The following is a 22,518-nucleotide window of genomic DNA, read 5'->3' as shown; positions in this document are numbered from 1 at the left end:
AAAGTCCATGACTTCTTGGAAAAGTGTGGATACCAGAGCAAAGTCAGGGCTCTGTTAGAAAAGTGCATTGCCATTGGTTAGGCAACCAAAGTTGTCTGCTGCAGCAAACTTACAGACAAAATAGTATATACATCAGAGGTGATTCTCCACACCTTCTAAATCCCCTAGTCCTCATGGGGGCTTTCAGGAGTCGTTTGAGTTGCCTCTGTTTCAAAGGTCTGAAGAGACATGTTTGATTCTCATAATAGCTTTGTTGCCCCACGTTTGTCCAGGTATCTCTACAAAGGAAAGCTGCTAATCAAGGTAGGAAACACACTCTTGGTTTCACAAATTTATTCATCACTGATTCAGATGCACCTACCCTATTGACCAAATTTTGGTGATGGTAACTGAAGTATCTTAAACCTCTGACATTTCTCTCTGTTACCAAAAGGACAACAGTTTTGATCTTTTGTCATCCTTAATGAGTCTTAATGGGATTTTACAAAATTAGCACCTTCTGTCCTCTTTTTCTCCCCCAGCCCCAGCCATTTGATTTTCCACAGTCCTTATACCTTCAGGTTTGGTAACATTCTGTCAGGAAGTGGGGTTGCTGAGAATCTTCCCCAGTGAAACTCAGTGGAAGATGCCCTTAATCTAATAATCCCTTTGGCTATTCCCACTCTTTTCAATTTATAGAAATACATCTGTGTTCTGTACTGGCTGAAACAGCATTCTAGCTATTATTTCTCACTTTAGACACCACTCAATTGTTTTCATAATTTAGTATTTTGTATCTAGCTTCCAAACACTCTAACCTAGAATGCAGGATATATTTCACTCATCTTAAGGGTTTCACCTCCAGAGCTGTTTCCCCCTCCCCGCTCATTGTGTTTAAATTTGGAAGCCACATTGACACCCTGTTAAGAGTTAAATTCCTTTCTTCTCACTTCTCTCTCCCTCTGTCAGCTACCCTGAGAAATAGCACAATAGTTGCCTCGCACTTTCTGCTATCTGTTATTTCCTTATTCTGCCTTTCCCTGTTAAATGACTTGGGATAACTGTCTTTATGTAGGCTGGCTTACACAATAGTAAATGGCCTGTGTGTAGGTGCAAATATAATTCAGGATAATTTTTTTCAGATGGATGCCTTAGAACTTTATTCTGGAGCCTGTTAACATGAAAGATTCCTCTTGAGAATGAGGAGTGAGGATGGGGTATCACAATAATTCTATGGAGAGGACTTAGGCTTCAACATATGAGCTTGTTTAATAGCCTTTATGCTTTTTTTCTGATTATAAAAATAATACATGTTCATTATAGGGAACTTAGGAAAAAAACATATATCCTTTATATAAGGGCAGGCATCTGTTAGAAGAGATGTGGAGGAGTCTATTGAAGGCAAACATGCTAATGAATAAGGCTGAATTACCTACTGTACTTGCAGTTTCTGTAACATGGATGGAGCAGTGATGAAGAAGAGGTACTTCCCAAATCTGGTTTTGTGGCTTGGTGCAGCCAATAGAAGTCACACTGAACCAGGCTGAAGAGGAAAAGATGGTTTATTACGCCAGTAGAAGGCAGGAGAAGCTTTCCCAAATCTGTTTCCTGGAAGTGTTTCTTCAATTGAGTTTTATACCCAGGTTCAGAGACAAAGAGAGAGAATCATTCAATTAACATACAACAAGAGTGATAGACAAAAAGGCTTATCTGTATTTGGGAGGTCTCGGGCAATCTCCCAGCAATTCTTTAATTGGCTAAACCCATTAGAGACAAAGGGAGTCAATTATTTTAGTTAACATGTAACAGGTTTGGAGAACTTCAGTAATTTATTTCCTGTTTTCTAGGTGACACCTGGGAAAGGTGTGTCCAGGTGTTCAGGGAGATAGATGAAAAGGCTTTCTTCATATCTGGGTGCAGACTTTACATTTACATACTGCTTCAGACTTTACAGATTGCTTCTTTGTTAGAATGAGAGTTTCCATTATAGCCTGTTTCCAGCTTTGAAGTTTACATTACGATTTCCTGCTTACTTACAGTTTTAAGATTATATTTAAAAAGTCTCTGTTTCAGTGATACAGCTTGCCAAGGCTTATGCTGGCCATTTGTTATCAGTTGACACTTATTATTAACACCTAAAACATCTTTAAGAGATGTTTTTAAAGAAATATGAATCGGATTAATTCAACAAACGTTTAACAACAAATATATATTAATTTCCTGCTAAGTTCCAGGCATTGTTCTAGTCCAGGAGTATGGCAGTGATCAGAACAAAGCTGTCATGGAGCTTATATTTTTGTAGCAGAGACAGAGAGGTAAATAAATATATAAGGTGCCTCTTGAATAGAAAGAAGCCTGAAGGAATTGAGGAGCTCACCCATGTGGATATCCGGGGAGAGCACAGCAAGCAGAGGGAAGAGTAAATGCAGAGGCACTGAACTGGAAACATGCATGATGTGTAGAAGGAACAGAAGGACTTGGGTAAGCAAGGCATCGGGCGGTAAGGAGAGGAGGTCAGAGAGGAACAAAGAGGCCAGATCATGTGGGGCCTTACAGAATATGGAAAGGGCTTCTAAGTTTACTTTAAGATGGAAAGTTTTGGAAATTTTGTGCAGATAGGATGAGACTTAATTTTTTAAAAATATAAGTAGTAACAAAATAATAATTACAAATGAATAATATAACCACAATGAAGGGGATGCAGTAAAAGGAACTTACCTAATTTGTTCTCCCACAGAGGTATGGGTCAGTAATTCTGAAACTACTTTATGTGCATTATAGGATTGTGCCAATAAGAATACTGTGGTTGAGAGCCAGGTGTCTTAATCATGGAGAAAGAAGTTACAAATAAAGAAAGGGGGAACAGTAAGACAAACTCTGTGGTGTTGGATTGCAATCAGAGGTATCAGTGTGAATCACGGTTTTAGATAGATAAATTAGATAGATGATAGATAAGATATATAATAGATGGATGGATGGATAGAATGATAGATATAGATAGATGGCTAGATGATAGATAAATGGATGATAGACATATAGATAGATAAGTAGAGATGTCTATGTATGTGTGTATGTGTGCTGAGATGGCCTAGAAGCAATGGCACCCAGTAACAATGTGCATACCCAGTACCCCAAGCTTAGTTTGTAAATATTCTCTAGTAAAAGGAACTAGGCCTCCTTAGAGAAGAGGCTGATTTCAGGGATGGACCAGGGAAAATACAAGATGAGCCTGGAATATCCTGTGGTACCAGAGGGTTAGGGAGTGGTAAAAAATATGACGGAGGCATGTCAAAAGAATAGAGGACTTGGCTGGAGCTGGACCCTTCCACAGCACTTTGTCAAGGCCCTTGGTGGGGAAACAGTCAGGTGGTTTGGGTTTTGTTTTTTTAAAAATAAAACAGACATGTTATATTGGGGGAAAAAAAAAAAAAGAGCCAATTTTAAGAGCTCCCAAGGGCCAAATCCAGGACAAATTGAGCAAGAAAACAAATAATGGTAGTAATGGCTTATAACCCATAGAATAAAATAAGTATTCATGAGTCCATACTGATAGAAATATGTAACCGAAAAAAAGTGTTCAATTCTTTCTTAGAGTAGAATTCTAATTGATAAATATAGAGAGAATTATGGAAATAGAAAATCACTCTGGCAAGCACCAGTCAAATAACTATTGCAGCCTAGCAATGTCAATGGATGCTAAAATTTGTGAGCAAAAACTATGGTATGAAACAGATGTTTTAATAGTCTAATTACAATGGGAAAAATCATAACTTTACAGTGGAGAAACCTGGCAGACACTACCTTAACCAAATGATCAAAGTCAACATCACCAAGAACAAGTCATATTGACATCGTGTCCGTCGTAGTCTGGTGTCCTGAAAAGAGCATAATATCAATTCTGTTGTCTTCTTGCCAAAAATGTATAACCTCTGTATAATCAGGAGAAAACATCAAACAAACCCAAATTGAAGGATTCTTCAAAAGTATCAAGGTCATGGAAAATAAAGATTGAGGAATTGTTCCAGATTAGAAGAGACTTAGGAGGCATGAAAACTACATGCAATGTGGGATGCTGGATTGAATTTTGGAACACAAAGAGGATATTAATGGGGTGAATGAAGGAATTTGAATAAATCCTGCAGATTAGTTAATTGTATTCTATCAGTGTTATCTTCTAAAATATCATTAGGCTGCCAGCTAGTGAAAGTTATTAAGGAAATGTTTATTACATAGAAGACTGTAATCAAATGTTTTAGTTCTAGGAAAGGGAGAAAAATGCTGAGAATTTAAAAATTTAGAATTAAAACACTCAAATTTTTTAGCTGAATTATACACTTTAAAATTATGCAAACTGTGCCAATTAGTTCAGTTTATATATTCAATATTATTCAAGCTCCATTCATCAAAAATATAGTAAATTTATCTCCCAATTCAAGTCTTTTAAGGATGAGGACAAGGAACTACGAATTGCTTGATCTATCAGGAAAAAAAAAAAAAATTAACTGTCCACACGTGCACATTGAACCTTTGAATTGACTTTTAGAGAAAAATTTTTCCAACTGTTTTTAAGAATTCAGTTTTATTCTTTCCTCTGAATTATGAAATACATAATGTGTGAGTCTCTTGTCCTATTTCCTCCTTCATGAATTGGCCTTTTCATTCAAGTTCATACCTATGAGATAACTAAGCCTGTACTACTCTAGGCTGGAGCTAGACCCCATGAACTGTCTAGCTAGTCAAACCATCTGTGCTTTTTCGAACTGATAATTCTTTCAATGTTTCAATCTGTATTTGTCTAGTGGAGTGGGAACTACTATACTATATCCTAATATTGCGTTTAACATATTACATCAGTTCTCCATGAGTCTTTTACATTTCTGTACATCTTGTAAGTGAGGCATTAGCTGCCCTTTTGTCCAGACTGTTTGACCTAGAATACTTGTGTCTTCTACCAGCAGCCATGAAACAGTGAAGGTTTAGTTGTTAGCATGCAAACAGGGTGAAATCTCAGGCACTTCATAGTTCCTGGCAGATATTTTAACATATTAACCACAAGTGCTAATTTCAGGCATATGATTTTAGGAATCGTGGTCCATCCTGTAACTGCATTATGTGGCTTGCTTATGAACATCACAAAAATACTCATTTAAAACAAATGAGCCCTTACAGGGAGTTTTTGGTTTGTTGCTTTTTAATTTTTTAAGCCTAGAAGTCAGTGTCTCCTTCAGTGGGAGCAGAACCCACTTGTGTTTCAGCTGCTATGTGGAGTTGCTTTCAAAAACCTGAGCTAGCTGGTATCATATTTCTGATTCATGCTAATTCTATTTTAGCATCTTTATAGATTGGTTCCCCAGGCAAGTGCCTGCTAACCCACTTTATAATCCGGTTCTGCTACCCCCATTAGAGTAAATGTATGTGCATTCGTCCTGTTCCCAAGAAGGAGACTCTAGCAACTCTAAGTTCCCAACCACCTACATTTCCTTAGAACTCTGACTTTGGGGCCATGGAAGCTTTATGGCAGAACTACATAATATGGGACAGAGGAGTGATTGTGTGTGTGTGTGTGTGTGTGTGTTTGCATGAGCATTTTTCAACCTTCTCTCCCAACAATAAGCCTTGCTGCTCTGATCAGTAGGATTTTACAAGTCTGGAAAATTTATTTTATTACATTCCTATCTGGGTCCATTTTAGGAATGGCTTTGAGACTTCCAAAATAAATTTTGATTTGTTTTCACAGGAACACGTGTATTAGGGGAAAAGGAAGGTTGAGGAACCAGGGGAAGGGGGTGCCAGATGGTATGGATCTTATATAAGGCAGAGTAGACAGATGATTCTGATGTGTTTTCTCTTAGGAACAGATGTGTTGCCAGGTTGCAACAGCTCAGAAAGATGAGATGGGTACTTGCCACGAATCTTATCTTTTCTGTTAGAGGTTTATTGGGTAGGAATAGGATTTGGCTCCTTTTTCCATTGGCCTTTAACCAAAGAAAAATGCTCCATATGCTGAAAGGGACTACCTTATTTCATCCAATCTAAGATTTCCTCAATTGTAAGATACTCCTTTATTTTATTATCTACTAAGGAAAAAAAAATATTTCCTGCCAATTAAAGTATGACGCATCATATGTTATAAGACATAGCCCAATTTCAGAGATGTTGAAATGTGAAAAGCAGTATGTCTTGGAATTGATGACCTGTGGTATATAAATCAGGGATTGCAAACTTTTTGCCTAAGCCATTTCATAATGTTTTATCTTCTGAGTTATTTGAGTTTGTGATCCTGAATAAATAATAATACCTACCAATCACTGAATATAATATGTGTCTGTTGTTTTTACATGTATTATCTCCAATCCTTTCAACTTTACTGCAAGAAAGGGGTATATATGCCATTTTACAAAGCAGGAGATTGGAGCTCCTGGACGTTAGGTAAAGTATAAAGACCAAGCAGCTCAGGGAGTGGGCGCTGAGATCCGACCCCAGCACTTTCTCCTTTCAGTTACTCCAAGAAGTTGCTCTCTTTGAAGAAACTGCATGAGTTGAGAGTGGTTTTGAGAACTGCACAAATCTAAATATTTGTGGATTGTTTTAGAAACAAGATCCCACCTATCACACAGCTGTCACATAATCATTGTGAGACTCGGTGCCTCGCTTTCAGCTAGAGTTAGAAGTGAGAGGGAGCGGGGTGTGGGGGTGGTTATTCTCCTCCACAGAAATCATTATAGACATAATGGGGCTAATGCTTTGTGAAACTGCAAAGTGCAGCGTCATTGTTTACCTTCCATCAACTCCTCTTTCTTAGGAGGGAGAAAACCCTTTCAGAACTCTCTGCCTTGATTAGGTCTTTGGCCTTTTCAGTGCCTGAAATGTTAAGGGTTTAGAATTCTTAAAGTCTATGCCTAAAGTATTTCTAATGCTTTATTTAAAATATGCATTTTATTAAAAAACTGCAATTTGAAGATGTCCTCACCATAGCCAAAAACAGAATTTCAGCTGATGGCAAAAATATAAAGCTTTGGGGTAATGCTTTATCCCTATTTATTACTGTATCCAAAGAAGAGGCCTTGACAAGTGTTGGCTGCTGCTAGGTTACCATGGCAGTAATCAGTCAAACAGGGCTGGTATGTTTAAAGCCTGCTTAACCCTTTATTTGACTCACCAGTGCAAAAACTAATGGAAAGATTTTCATTTTGCACAACGTTATTGGATGAGGCAAATACATCTGTCTGTAACGATACCCCTGCCTTGCTCCCCAGCTTTCTTGGTCATTATGCCCCTTTGCAACCTCGCTCTGGCCATAGTGACCCAAGTGTGTTTCCTGAGTGTACCATAGTCTCTTGGGCCTCTGAGCACAGATACATATGACTTCTTCTGCCTGGAACACCTTTTAGCACCTATCCTAGCCCCAGCTCCTATCCATACTCTACTCCAATGTAGATACCGCCTCCTCCAGGAAGCCTTCCTCTATCCTGTATGGGTTAGCCCCACATTGTAAGTCCCCCTATAACACTCTGTAGTTACCTCTATCTTAGGATGTATCACTTTGATTATGGTTGTTTGCAACAGGTGAACAACCTGGTCTACTTGGGGTTGAAGCTCTCCTTTATTACTTACTAGCTGTGATCTTCAGCAAGTCACTCAACCTCTCTAAGCCTCAGCTCCCCTCTTTGTGAAAAGTAATAATAATAATATCTACTTCACAGAATTATTGTGGGGATTCATGAATTAATCCTAGTAAAATGCCTAGCACCAGGGAGCGTTCAGTAAATGTTACAGTGAAAACTTGTCTCCTCACGGTTTCTAAGCTCCATGAAAGAAGGGATCACGTCTTCCATCTTTGAAAATTCAGGACCTAACAAGTGTTTGGCACATAGTGGGCATTCCATAAGAATCTATCCAATATGGTCAAGGAATGGGTTTCTCTACCTAAATGAATTTTCCATGTAACTAAAGCTTGCCCCCTGAACACACACACAGAAAATTCCTTCTTTTTTTTTTCTGATTTTTCACATCCATTGATGAAAATTTGAAAATCAAAGAATTATGAATAAAAAAATTAAAAATGGTGATACAGCACCCATGTTTAATATATTGGTGTATATCCTTTCAATCCCCCCTTTTTATGCTCATATTTACCTTTATATTATATTGAAATATGCTAATTTAATTTAAAAAATATTTAACTCTGATAGGACAATTAAGCTATTTCCAGTTTTCTATCGTGTGTGTGTTGATGCTGCCATGCACATTGCATCATACATCTTTGTAAGCATTTTGCATTGTGCTCCTAAACCTTTTCTCTTGAACTGCTCATATACTTTCCAACAATATATAATAATTTATAGTGTGCCCTTATCAGCATTTTACCTTAAGAAAACATCTTTGCCAATTTTGTCAGTGAAAAATGGTATCTCATTTTCCCCTCCCTCTGTAAACCAATGATTTAAACTCATCATTTTAACCTATCTGATGACTCAGTGTCCATTCTGGGCGTCACGTACTGTATCATCCTTCCGTACCAACTTGCTGTTCTCAGGGGCTAATGAGGTGTGTGGAGCTCTTTGTCCCGACACTGAATGGCTCCATGTGACTGACTGGGCTTTCTTATGAATCTGTCCATTGGTTTTAGTTTCTTCCCACACTGTCAACCAGCCATGTTACTTTTTGCTGGTTCTAACAAGACTTTACCTCTTCTAATCGTCTGTTTCTGATTCATTGCATTTAACAAGCATTTATTTTATACCTGCAGTATGCAAGGTTTTTGGAAAGATTTGGAAGGAAAGAGAAATACCCTGAAAAGGGGGGCAGAGATGTGAACCATTATATAGAGGAGACAACTAGAGAGAGAAAAGTGCCTTGATAGGTCTGAGGATAAAAGTAAATAGCCTTAATGTTCCAAAGTGGGAGCTAGTATTTCTTGACATGTGATTGCTTTAAAATTCTACCCCAGGAAATTAGTCTTTTATGGATTCCTTCCAACCTGTTGGCATGGAAACCAGATAAACAAAATTATTTAAATCCTGTGCCAAATGAGATTAAATATGCTTTGATTTGAGGCTTGAGGGGGGTTTTCTCTGATAAGGGGTGTAAACCTGCTGGCACTGACTACAATTGGCTGTTCACAAGCCATTCAAACTTCTTTCTTTGGTCTGTTATGTTTCTTAGAGATTTGGTGCTGGGGGTATCCAATTAAATGCTTCTGTGTAACAATGAGAAAGGGCTATGTTAATAATATAGCTTCTTTGTACTGGAACAATCAGAGCTTCTTTCCTTTTGTGGTCTCTTTGAGAAAGATGCTTATACACAGGTTAACCCAACCAGCTGAGATGTAAAATATGTTACTTAATAGCTTAGATGTTTTATTTACACGGAGCCAAAATACACATTTTGAAAACTCCATTTACATGCATTTACTGATGTCCCAGGCACTAAATGTGTGGATATGGGTTGCAAATTTTCCAACTGCGATTGTTTTGTTCAAAGTCCATCCATATCTGCTATCATCTTCTAAGCCCAAATGTGATTGTTAAATAGGATGACTTTTTTCTTCCTGTTGGACCTTCAGCATACAATAAAAAAAAAAAAAAGCTCACGAGGGGAATATCTAATTTAGTGAAACATTTATTACATTTCCCCATAGCATATTATCCCATACAATACTTCTTGTGATTCCAAAGATAAAACTACTCTACAGCCAATAATGAATGAATGATAGACAATATTACTAGAATCGCTTTTCATTTTTGTCGGCTTTATGAAGGTTTTCACATTTTCACATATACTTTCCCAAAGAGTTGTGTGCCTCAGGAAAGCATTCTGAGAACTAATTTGGCATATATTCTTTTAACAGGTCTGTGGAGAACATATATCATTTATTGCTTGTTGCTTCAATAATTTTTCTACAGTGAAGGAATTCATGAGGTAAAGAGTTCCCTCTTATATTTACTTATAGGCTTTTATGACTCCTTGGTTCTGCTATCGCCACTTAAAGCTGATGGGCAAAAGCTATTTGAGTTATGCACCCCCAAAACCTTGCTCCTCCATTTAAAAAAGGTGTTCCAGAAGGCTTAGGTCTGTTATGTACATATAATGCTGTTACTTAGGAATGTCTTCAGAGGCTAGAGGCATAATGTGTGAATTAAATTTAAAAGTTCAATGTGTAGTATTGATTTGACTATATATTAGTAAAAGAAATTCTAATTTAGTAACAAAGAGTAATTATATGGCAACAGCTGCAAATATGAAGCTCATTATTGTTGCATGATTTCTCTTAGATTACATCCAGTCAAAAACTTGAACCAAACCAATTAAAATATGGATGCAAAGAAACTTGGCACTCACATCAGAAATACGTCAATAGCGATAGTCTATGACTTAAGTATATCTGAATGGCAGCTGGGCAAGTCATGACAGTGGCTGATTTATGATCCATTCCAGTAGGAGAATTAGAAATAATGCTCGGCTCATCTAATCCCTGCTTTAAAATTAACTAATCAAAGAGGAAAGTCTTTTTGTAAACACGGAACTAATCAAGATGAGTTGTAGTCAAAAATAAAAACATCTCTCTTAATAAAGAGGTCCTTTTTTCTATTGGTTTTGACTTGTATTTCTGTTGAGGATTCCAGGAACATTAGTGCTGGATTTCCCCACTCTCAATCTGAAAGAGAGGAAGTTGGGAGCAGAAGTGGACATTGTAGTTGGCCAGCAGCCCCTCTCAGGATGATTAGTCAAAGGCAGCCATGCTCTTTACCTGTAATGGGCGAATGAGATGTGAGGTATGGTTTGTTGGAATTGTCTGAGAGAAGAAGCCAGCTGCCCTCTTATCCTGCACGTGGACAAGGATGCATGCATACCCGGCCGGTGCTAGTAGCCACGTTGTGACAACGAGGGGAACTTAACTCCAGGATGAAGCCCGTGGCATAAATAGCCGAGTGGAGAAATGGAAGGAAGCTCGACTCCAGGTGACACTGCTGAGCTCCCGAATCAATCAACCCTCCAGTCTGCCCCTACTTAAAGTTATGTAAGACCATGAATTCCGTCATTGTTTATGACATTTTGAGTTGGTATTCTGTTACCTGAAGCCAAAAACATCTTAATTGAGACGGGACTCCCCATGGCGTCTGTAAGGCTTCCCACGCCACCATCAATAGCAGAACCCACAAGGGGGAGTCAGTGTTCTCCAGGGAGGGAGATGGGCTTTCTGGCTCTAGATCGCTCCTCAGGGAGACTCTCTCCGAGGGAAGCTCCTTCAGAATGTTATCTGAGCGGGGATGATGGGTCCAGAATAAAAAGAAATTTTGATGAGGGAAGATAATTTTGAAATGAGCAAGTCAGTGAGGGCCCCTAAATGAGTATGTGTTTTGGGGGTAGTGTGGGTGGGAGCTTTGAGTGACAAGTGGTAACAGTGGGGGAGACAAGCAACAAAAAGAGGAAAAGGGTTGAAGAGAACACTAAAGGAAACTTCTTTTTCTGTATTCTGGAAAGCTATAAATTACATTTGAATCACCCTGTTTAGTTGTTAGTTTTTAAAAATTAGCTAGAATTTGGTTCTGAATCCGTCTGAGCCTGATGATTTTTTTTAAATCGTAGGCCTTTTAAGCCCTTTCCAGTTTTTTCTATGGCATTTGGTCAATTTAAGTTTTGTATTTCTCCTTGGATCAATTTTGGTATTCTGTCCATTTGCTCTAGATTTTTAAAGTGTCGCTCCTGAATCTAATAATATGCTATAATATTTTAAATTTCTTATCTGTAATTGTTTCTTTCTCATTCCTTTCCTTTCTGTGTTTTCCTTAATCAGGCATCTGTTGATCTGCTTTATTAGATTTATTTCTCTTTTTTTATTATTTTATTTATTTATTTGCTTTCTAGTTCACTATTTACTACTTTAATTTTTCTACTTTCATTTGCTTTAGTTTGATTTTCTTTTTCCAATTTTTTAAAGATGAGTATGACTATCCTTACTTTTTAGTCTTTATTCTTTAATGATGAAGACATTTAAAGCTATAAATATTCCTCTCAGAAATTTTCATGTCTCATTGGTTTGACATGAATTGTATCTGCTTTCAAAATAGTTTCTAATTTCTATTTTTTTTCTCTTTGATCCAGAGTTATTAAAAGTGTTTTATTTCTTAAATCTTAAATATTCAGGATTTATTTGACAATCCTTTTTTTAATGTATTTCTAAATTTTATCAGAGGATATAGCCTATAAAAATCTCATTTTTGAAAAAATTAAGGATTTTTTGGCAACCAAGCTCATAAATGTTCCAGAGACACACAAAAATATGAATATTTTCTGCTCAGAGGATATGTATTTCCTTTTATAACATATTCAAAAGATTTATGTATTTCTAGTTTAATAATTTTGCTATTTAATTTCCATTTGCCATTATTCTCCCCGCCCCTCCCCCCAGTCTCCTGGATCTAGATTTCTGGAAGAAGTGTATTAAAATCTCCATTTTAAATTGTATTTTTAAGCAAGTTCTCCTTATCTATCAAATACTTACATAGTTAGCTGCTATATTATTTAAAACATACATGTTTATGATTGGTATGTTTTTTAGATAAATTGTACTTTTTTATCATTATATAATCCTTATCTTTACCTTGGTTAGTGCTTTTAAATCTAAGTTCTGTTTTATCTAGCTCTTTGTCCATCCTTTTATTTTCTAGCTATTAAAAATCACTAAGCATTAAAACCACTACATTAAGCATCAAATAGCACTATGTTAGCTATTAAAAATCACTATGCATCAAAAAACAAAACAAAACAAAGGAGTATATTGCTGGATTTTATTATTTCACCTCATCTGCCAGTCTCTGTTTTTTAATAGAAAAATTTAACCCACTCATATTAGGTATAACAACAATTTTATTCATTCCATCTTAATATTTTCTCTCAGCCTTACTTTGTATTTCCTCATTTTCCTTTTTTTAATTTTTGGCTGGTTTGTTCAAGTTATAGTTCCCAATTTTCTTCTAGTTAATTGGAAGTGCTACTCAACTCTTCCAAGTTTCCAATCAAACCAAATTTTTTTTCCCACCAATAAAATGAGGCCTTTGAATATTTTTACTTTCCCTCCATTCCTATCATATTACATTTAAAATATTTATGTTCTGCAGAGTAGAAGCTACTCTACTCCCAAATCAGTTTTGCTGAAAAGGCTTATTAAGTTGTTTTCCAGGCTATTGTTAGATTACCCTTCCTGCAGAACCCTTCTCAAAAAGACTGTTTATTTAGCTATTATATTATACAATCTCATTCTTATCAACTTCTATTTGCATTTACCTATATTTATTGTGAGTTTTCTCTTCACCTTCTTCTATGATCTGATTCCCCTAATATGGAATAGGAAGATGTTATTATTTTGAATACTTGTATAACTACAAATATGTTTGTTTGTTTTTTTCTCTTGACAAGCAAATATCTTGCCAGGATATTGAATTCCTGGGTTGTGATTCATTTCTCTCTGATATTATTAATCCTTCTTATTTAGGTTCTAGAGTTGTAGATGAGAAGTCCTGTATCAGTCTGATGCTTTTTCTTTTATGATATTTGTTCCTTCTGTCCCTAAGCTTATGAGATTTTTTTTAATCTTTAGAGTTAAGAAATTTTTCCAGGATATGAGCCTGTACTGACTCAGAGAAATCTAATATATATCTAATTTTGCCTCTGCTCAATCTGTGCCTTTATTTTCTTCTAATATTTGTATATAGGTCTGGATCTGTCCCCCAAGTCCCTTTTCTGTCATGATTCTACCTCTTTGAATTTTTGCTCTGTATTTTGAGATACTTCTAATGGATATTCCAGCCTGCTAATTTGGGTTCCAATACTGTTCATCCTCTTCCTCAATTCACTCACTCAATTGCTTAATTGTTAATTGTGGGCTTTTATTGGTTGTTGTTCAGTTTTGTTGTTTTATGTTTAGTACTATAAGTGATACTTTTAAGTCTACTTTTTTTTTTCCAGCTCAAGTTGGTTGCCTCTCTCTCCCCCAGTAGTTTTGTCTTCCCAGGAGCTGACATCTGAAAGTTAATTTATTTTATCCTCCCTCCAGCTTCTTAATAGCTTTAGGCCATTTGTTCTTTAGATTAGCACTTCTCAAATTTTAGTGTACATATGAATCACCTAGCAGTCTTTTTAAAATATAGATTATGACTCAGAAAATCTGGAGTGTGGCATGAGACGGTTGCACAAGCGCGCAGGTGATGCCAGTGCTGCTGGTCCATGCACTGTCCTTTAAGCATGCATCATCATCACCTGAAGGGCTTGTTAAAACACACGGCGCTGGGCTGCACTCCCAGAGTTTCTGAATCACTGGGTCTGGGATAGGGCCTGAGATTTGCATTTCTAACAAATGCACAGGTGATGCTGCTGCTGCTGGTTCAGTGATCACACTTTTAGAACCACTGCTCCAGATGGAGCTCAGGTCCAGCCAATCCAGTCGGTGGTAAAAGATATGGCTGGCTCTGCTCCTGACGGTGAGTGAGGGTCAAGCTGGCAAGTTTTGGTGCTTTCAGGGCACCAGAAGGAGGCATTTCTCCATCCGGGTCATCGCCTTGGCTGCAAAGGCCAGTGGCTGCAAGGACAGAGAGAACTTGGTCCACTTGTTCAGCTCCCCTGAATGACCGGGAAGACCAGCAGCCTTCTCAGGAAGGCCTGCATGGGCTGATGTCATCTGTCTCCCTTCTGAGGTCTACAGAACTCCTCAGAGCCAATCTTAGACGTTGTGGTTGGTCTCCAGGCTTTGATTCAGACCAAGACTCAACCTTCAAATCCAGCGAGCTGCAGGAACAGCTCAGCTCAGGAGGAGAGGCACTTATATTGGAGTGGAAGAGGAGGGATGAGGAACACAATCTTCCAAGCTCCTTGCATGTTTAGAAGGAGAAAAATTGGAGCTGGAGAAGACAGGAAGGCTCTGTGGAAGATGAACATGGCAAGTTTAAAGAATGGGTAGACTTGGGACAGGGAAAGGAAGGCTATTCCAGGCAGGTAGATGCCACTTACTTTAAGCTTACCTTCCCATAAAATCAGGAAAGCTGCATGATGATTATTAGCTTGAACAGAGCTTTTGGGAGTCATGGAACATAAAACTGGGTGCATAAAATTGGATCCTGATCAAGTAAATCAAAAAATAGACTGGTGAATTGTTGAGTTTGATTCTGTAAGTGGTAGAAAACAGGATGACATAGCAGAATCTCATGAACCTTGTGGTCAGAAAGACCCGGGTATGAATCTCAGCTCTGCATTTCCTGGCATTGTGAACTTGGGCACACAGCTTAAATTCTCTGATCCTGGGTCTGTAAATTGGAGGTAGTAATACCTTTTTCCAGAGCTCTTGTTAGGAGATTATGTCTGTGAAAGAAAAGGCACATAGTGAACCTCTCTCCATCCTTTCCTGGTGGTGGTGAGCTGGGGAGGCCTTGTCTCCTGGGACCTAGCTAAGATCCACTACCAGGAGAAAATAGAAACGTTGGTGAAGGAAAGGGGTTGAGGAGGTGGCAGGAAGAACTAAGTTTGAAACAGACAGGGCTGGGAAGGTATCAAAGTGTATATGTATATTTGTGTGGGTAGTTTTGGTGGAGGCAAATTGTTGAAAGAGGCCGTGGGGAAGACAGGACAATAAAGAGAGAAAAAGGGACTAATAGAATGAAGTAAGAGGACACTAAAGACTCCCTTTGCATTTTTCACTCAGGGTCAGATATATAGAGACAGGGCAAGTGGCCCAGAATGACCCATCAGGCATTAAACAGGGTGGTTCAAACAATGACAAGTCACAGAAAGAAGAAACCAACCACCAGGTGTCCATACTGAAAAGCTGTAAATAGATTCACCCCTCTCCCCAAGCTAATATATAACTTTAAATACACTTAGGGAAACTCAGAATTATTTATTATTTCTTAGCTTTGCACGTGAACCTGTAATTCCCACTGCCTGCCCCCCACCTTGAACATGGAGGTGGAGGGGACAGGAAACAACTGACTGGCCGTGATGTTTATAATGGAATTTGAACCACCTGCTAAAGGAGATTCACTGTCACTAATATAAGGATGAATGTGATTAATTTTTGTGGTATGAGATGAGCAATGTAGTGCCCAAATAAGAGACATTATTTTCATCAGTTGTTTAAATATTAATCTAAAGGAAAGATTACAGAGCTTAGAAAAAAATGATTATAAGGGCCTCACAAATACCTCTCAGGTTTTTCATATGTTTTGAAACACTGAGGAAACCATCTGCTGGAAATGCAGCAGGTTCATTAAAGAGTATTTTTATTGAAACAATATATATGTGAAAGTGTCTAGCATGATGTTCAGCAAACAAGACAAGCTCAATAAATGTTAGTGGAATTCAATTAAACCCCTTAAAACAAATTTAATTCAAAACATTATCAGACAGTTCTTTGCTTTAAAGAAGGTTTTGGTCCAAAAATGTGGCTGGAGTAAAGTAAGCCTTAGAGGGAATCATTGCCAATTCATAGCCCTCTGGGACAGCCTCGATGTTGTCTGAAATTCACTCCTTTTTCCTATATGCAGTTCTATGGGCTACAAAGATAATGAATGGCTCTGTTGCTCCTTTGAGAAGTCAGTGACCGCATGAAGGCATGGGTAATTGGAAGGCTATTGTGACTGAGATGGTGTCTTTGGTCATAGAACAATGAAGTGACCTGGTCCATGAGAAGAGTGGACTCCCACACCCTCCTTCTCCTCACCCTAAGTCTTGGCTGGTTAAGATGTCTTAACTTGGAGATCATTTTTATATTTTTTTATTATTATTTTTTGTGGATACATTCCCATTTATTGAGTTCTTATATGTTAGGTATTTTAAAGAGATTATCTCATTAAACCCTCATAACAACCCTATGATATTCTTACCTCCATCTTATGTATGAGAAAATACAATGAGGATTAAAACCAGTGTCAGAAGTTAAACAGAATTTGGAATTAAACTGACCTCAAGTCAATCTCTCCCTATTACTTTGGCATTTCCTACCCTTAATGGGCCTCATTTGACTCATCCTCCCTCTTGTAGAGGAATTCTTAAGGGACTAGAATTAGAGGCTAAGGCTGTGATTACCTAACAAACTTAAAAAAAAAAAAAAAAAAAAAAAACGTCTGAAAGCAGCAAGTCATGGACACCAAATGTCCAACACAAAATGTTTGGGAATAATTGGCACAAATTTGTTTTACGCGTCAGGTTGTTTGGTATCATGAAGACCTAGTTTGACTCTGTACTGTTCCATGGAATCAAGCTAGAACTATATATTCAGGAGCTATAGTCCCTAGGAGATTTTGTAACTTTTCTCTTATTTCTTAAAATCACTCCCCTAGCACCAGCCCCCTCCACAACACAGGTGTCATGTATTCTACCTGCCCCCTCCTGAAGATAACTAAAGGGAAGAATGAAGAAACGCATGCATTTATATCTTATTTCCCTCATATTTTCCATTTCTAGCACCCTTGTTTCTTTCCTGAAGATCCAAGTTCCCATCTGGTAGCATTTCTTAGTGCAGGTCTTCTGGCAACAAATTCCCTTAGTTTTAATTTAACTGAAAATTCTACTTCATTTTGCCTTTTAAATTGCTTTAATTTAGAAATAATTTACCTTCAGTAAAATGCACAAATCTCAAGGTACAGCTTGACGAATTTTTCACCTGTATAACTACCACCTCAATCAAGATATGTTTTTTCACCCCAAAGAGTTCTCCAGTGCCACTTTATATCAGTCCTTCTTTCCTCCAACCCCCAGCCCTTGGCAACAACTATCCTATTCTCTGTCACTATAGATTTGCCTTTTACAGAATGTCATACAAATAAAATAATAATTTTTTTATGATTTCTTATGATTTTTTGAATCTGGCTTCTTTCTCTTAGAACAATGCATTGGAGATTCATCTAAGTCATCGCCTGTATTGGTGTATTCTTTCCTTTGTACTGCTGAGTAGTATTCCATTGTTTGGATGTATCACAGTTTGTTTATCCATTTACCTCTAAGGACATCTGGGTTATTTCCAGTTTTGGGCAATTTTGAATAGAGCTACTATAAAATTAGGATACAAGTTTTTGTGTGAACATAGATTTTCATTTCCTTAGGGTAAGTGCCTGGAAGGAGGATTGCTGAATTATATGGTAAGTGTATGTTTAATTTTATAAGAAACCACCAAACTCTTTTCCAAAGTGCTGTACCATTTTTCATTTCCACCAACTGTGTATGAGCATTCCAGTTGCTTTGCAACCTCCCTAGCACTTGGCATTGCCAGTTTCATTTTATTTTAGCCATTCTAATAGGTGTTATCTCATCATGTCTTTATTTGCATTTTCCTAATGACTAATGATATAAAGCATCTTTTCTTATTGTCATCCATCTATCTACCCTGGTGAAATCTTCCCATTTATTTATTGTGTTGTTTGTTTTCTTATTGCTGAATGTTAAGGGTTCTCTATATACTCAGGCTACAGCCCTTTGTCAGATATATGTTCTTCTGCAAATATCTTCTCTCAGTCTGTAGCTTGTCTTTTCATTTTCTTAACAGTGTCTTTCAAAGAAAAGAAGATTCATGTGTGATAAAGCCCATTTTATCGTTTCTTTTAATTTGTGTTTTTGTGTCATAACTAAGAAATCTTTGTAACCCAAGGTCACAAAGATTTTTCCAGAACTTGTATAGTTTTACAACTGAACATTTAGGTCTGTGATCAATTTTAATGTAATTTTTATATATGGCTCAAGGTATGGGTTGAGGTTCATTTTTCTGCATAAGGGTATCCAGTCATTCCAGCACCATTTTTTGATGTGACTTTACTTGCTTATTGAATCTCTGTCAACCATTTATTCTTTTTTTTTTTTTTTTTTTAATCATCATTTTATTGAGATATATTCACATACCACGCAGTCATACAAAACAAATTGTACTTTCGATTGTTTACAGTACCATTACATAGTTGTACATTCATCACCTAAATCAATCCCTGACACCTTCATTAGCACACACACAAAAATAACAAGAATAATAATTAGAGTGAAAAAGAGCAATTGAAGTAAAAAAGAACACTGGGTACCTTTGTCTGTTTGTTTCCTTCCCCTACTTTTCTACACATCCATCCATAAACTAGACAAAGTGGTGTTTGGTCCTTATGGCTTTCCCAATCCCATTGTCACCCCTCATAAGCTACATTTTTATACAACTGTCTTCGAGATTCATGGGTTCTGGGTTGTAGTTTGATAGTTTCAGGTATCCACCACCAGCTACCCCAATTCTTTAGAACCTAAAAAGGGTTGTCTAAAGTGTGCATAAGAGTGCCCACCAGAGTGACCTCTCGGCTCCTTTTGGAATCTCTCTGTCACTGAAGCTTATTTCATTTCCTTTCAACCATTTATTCTTTATTTATTTTTAAGCAATTTTATTTCATACTTGCATTGACCAAGAACTGATTGAGCTTTATCAATAAAACATTTCAATGAATTAGAAAGAAAAAGGGAAGGAAGGGTGAGAAGAGATGGAAGAGGAAGGAAATAAACGAAAAGCAGAACAAACAAAAGACAAATTGAAAAGCTTTCGGCTGCCAGGCCCTGAGGTGCCTTACACACAATGCCAGGCCTAGCATAAGGTCTGAGCCTGGAGTCCTGCCTAGAGAAGGTGGACTTGGGTACCTGCCTCAGAAGCAGGGACCTGCAGACAGTCTGTGGAGGGCAGAAATTGTCCTGAGAGGGAAGGTGGCTCTGAAAGGGAATTAGAGGGTATAAAAGAAAGCTCTCTTTTCAGTTGTCGTCAGGGTTGAGTCAGTGTTCTCCGTTTAAAATACCAAGAGCCCTCATGTGGATAGGTAATCTCTGTTCTTGTGAAGACTCAGCTTAGTGAAAGACCAATGTAAATTTGGCAGCCTAGTGAAAACAGTGAGAAGGAAAAGTTTTTCTTCTTCCTCTTCCTCCTCCTTTTATCTGTCTGGAAGACAACATAAAGGAACAATTAGTCAACAACTCAAATAATTCTTAAGCTGAAGGAACCAAAAATTGTGTCTTTATTCTTGGTGGCTGGCTACAAGATGCAACAATCTAGAGATATGACAAATTCGAACTACTAATGGGATTTTAAGCTCCTTAGCCAGCTGTTTGCTATTATTTACCTTCATCAATGCAGATGGACACTGCTTTGCTCCCCACTACCTCCTTGTTATCTTTGACTTCAAAAGGAGGCAGCAAGTGCTTGGGTAGTATCTTTCATGTTGTTGTTGTCTTAAATATAAATTCACAGAAAGCTCTGGCATGAGGAGATATTTGTAAATTGCTAATGTATTTGTTATGTCCATCGATATTAATAAAATTGAGTACACGTGTGTGCCATAAAAGACTGTTCTTTTAATCTAATCTTGTGGGGACAGACCTGTTATGGGTGGGACCTTTTGATTAGGTTGATTCCATGGAGATGTAACCCCACCCACTCAAGGGGGTGTCTTAATTAGTTTACTGGAGTCCTTAAGAGAGCTCAGGGAGAGAGAGAGTACATAGAGCTGACAAAGACATTTGGAGATGCAATCAGAAATGCCCTGGAAGATGCTAAGGAAGGGCTTACAGAAATAGCCAAAACTTGGAGACAGCCAAGGGAAGCCAAGAAATGAAATCCAGAGTTTGCCCCAGAGAAGGTAAGTGAGAACCCAAGGATGCTTAGAAATGCCCCAGGAGAAACAAGCAAGGATGCACAGGAGCTGAGAGAGACAAGCTAGGACAGAAGCCCAGAGACATTTTGGAGAAAGCAACAGAAACAAGAAGCTAACCCCAGGAGAGGCCCAGCAGGCTCCAGCCATGTGCCTTCCCATGTGACAGAAGAACCCCAGATGCCATTGACCTTTCTTCAGTGAAGGTATCTTCTTGTTGATGCCTTAGTTTGGACACTTTCATGGCCTTAGAACTGTAAATTTGTAACCTAATGTTCTAGTTTGCTGATGCTGCCAGAATGCAAAACACCAGAGACGGACTGGCTTTTATAAAAGGGGGTTTATTTGGTTTCACAGTTATAGTCTTAAGGCCATAAAGTAACGCATCAGCAATCAGGTACCTTCATTGGAGGATGGCCAATGGTATCTGGAAAACTTCTTTTAGCTGGGAAGGCACATGGCTGGTGTTTGCTCTAGAGTTCTGGTTTCAAAATGGCTTTCTCCCAGGACGTTCCTTTCTAGGCTTCAGCTTCTTCCAAAATGTCACTCTTAGTTGCTCTTGGGGCGTTTGTCCTCTCAGCTTCTGCAGAGCACAAGTCTGCTTTCACAGGCCATCTCTACAATGTCTCTGTAAACTGCATTTCCTCCCTCAGCTCCTGTGCATTCGTCAAACTGTCCCTCTTGGCTATAGCTCCTCTTCAAAATGTCACTCTTGCTCTTCAAAATGTCACTCACAGTTGCACTGAGTTCCTTCTGTTTGTCAGCTCATTTATATGGCTCCAGTGATCTAACTCAGACCCATCCTGAATGGGTGGGGTAACACCTCCATGGAAATTATCCAATTAGAGTCCTCACCCACAGTTGGGTGGGGCACATCTCCATGGAAACACTCAAAGAATTACAATCTAATCAACACTGATACTACTGCCCACATAAGATTACATCAAAGATAATGGCTTTTTGGGGGACATAATACACTCAAACTGGCAGACCTAATAAATCCCCTTTATAAAAACCCATCCATTTCCAGTATATTGCATTCTAGCGGTTTTAGCAAATGGAACAACGTGCTCCGCTGTGATTGTCACATGTGGTACAAAGTCCATTCAGTCAAACATTTGGTCCAGTTGTTCTAGGCAGACTTAACTTCAAGTTGAACCTTAGCTACAGCAACCAACTGGGGATCTGAAAACAGATATTTAGTGAATGTTAGATATATAAAAACTGAAACAACTAAAAAGCAATTCAATAAGTTGCTTAATTTTTTATGTTTTCATAGGACTTTACTCATGTAGTTTACCAAACTGTATGGTATTTAGCCATATTCATGCTTGTTTTCCCATGGGCAATAAGCAACTTGAAGACCAGTTATGTCTCATTCATCCATGTATCTCATTCATCCTATTTTCTAGAAGACTGGCTAATTCAGAGTCTGTATTCAATAAATATTTGTTGACTTGGAAAATTGTTTAATTCAATAAAGACGTAGAAGGCAGTTTATCAAATTGCAGAGCCTGAAGAGAGAATACTTTTGAATGACAGAATCAGCAGGTTGGAAGCCAACCCAATACCAGCAGTTTGAAATATTGGGCCGATAAAATTGCAATGAAATTAACAGGAATACAGGCAAAGACCCACGTTGAGGTTATTTTTAACTGAGTTTTTGTGAGTACAAAATGGATATCTGGCTTTATAACTACTGTTTAATGGGAAAAGATCTAGCAGTTTTGATGGCCACATACTCAATACAAGGGTGATACAACAGCTTACAATGCTACTACAATTATAAATAATGATTAAAAAATAAAAAGCTTAAGGGGCAGATTTAGGGAAGTGGCATGATCATTGTACTCCCAGAAGGTCAAGCCACGTGTAGAATGAAATAATCTAG

General features: G+C 37.9%; 1 protein-coding gene across 3 annotated transcripts in view; it reads left to right on the top strand.

Moving 5' to 3' along the window:
* The window catches only part of PCED1B (PC-esterase domain containing 1B), a 266,494-nt gene that overhangs the window by 69,833 nt on the left and 174,143 nt on the right, over positions 1-22,518 (top strand). The window contains exons 3-4 of one of the 3 annotated variants that reach the window (XM_037845901.1): positions 9,830-9,900; positions 18,072-18,107. The exons of the other annotated variants lie outside the window; for them this stretch is intronic. The gene's annotated coding sequence lies outside the window, so the exon portion shown is untranslated. The remainder of the gene's footprint in view (positions 1-9,829; positions 9,901-18,071; positions 18,108-22,518) is intronic. 3 annotated transcript variants of the gene reach the window in all.

Source organism: Choloepus didactylus, chromosome 8 (genome assembly GCF_015220235.1).
Source record: "Choloepus didactylus isolate mChoDid1 chromosome 8, mChoDid1.pri, whole genome shotgun sequence".
Lineage (NCBI taxonomy): Eukaryota > Metazoa > Chordata > Mammalia > Pilosa > Megalonychidae > Choloepus > Choloepus didactylus.
Note: the sequence above shows the minus strand (reverse complement) of the source record. Positions and strands in the feature narration are given on the sequence as shown.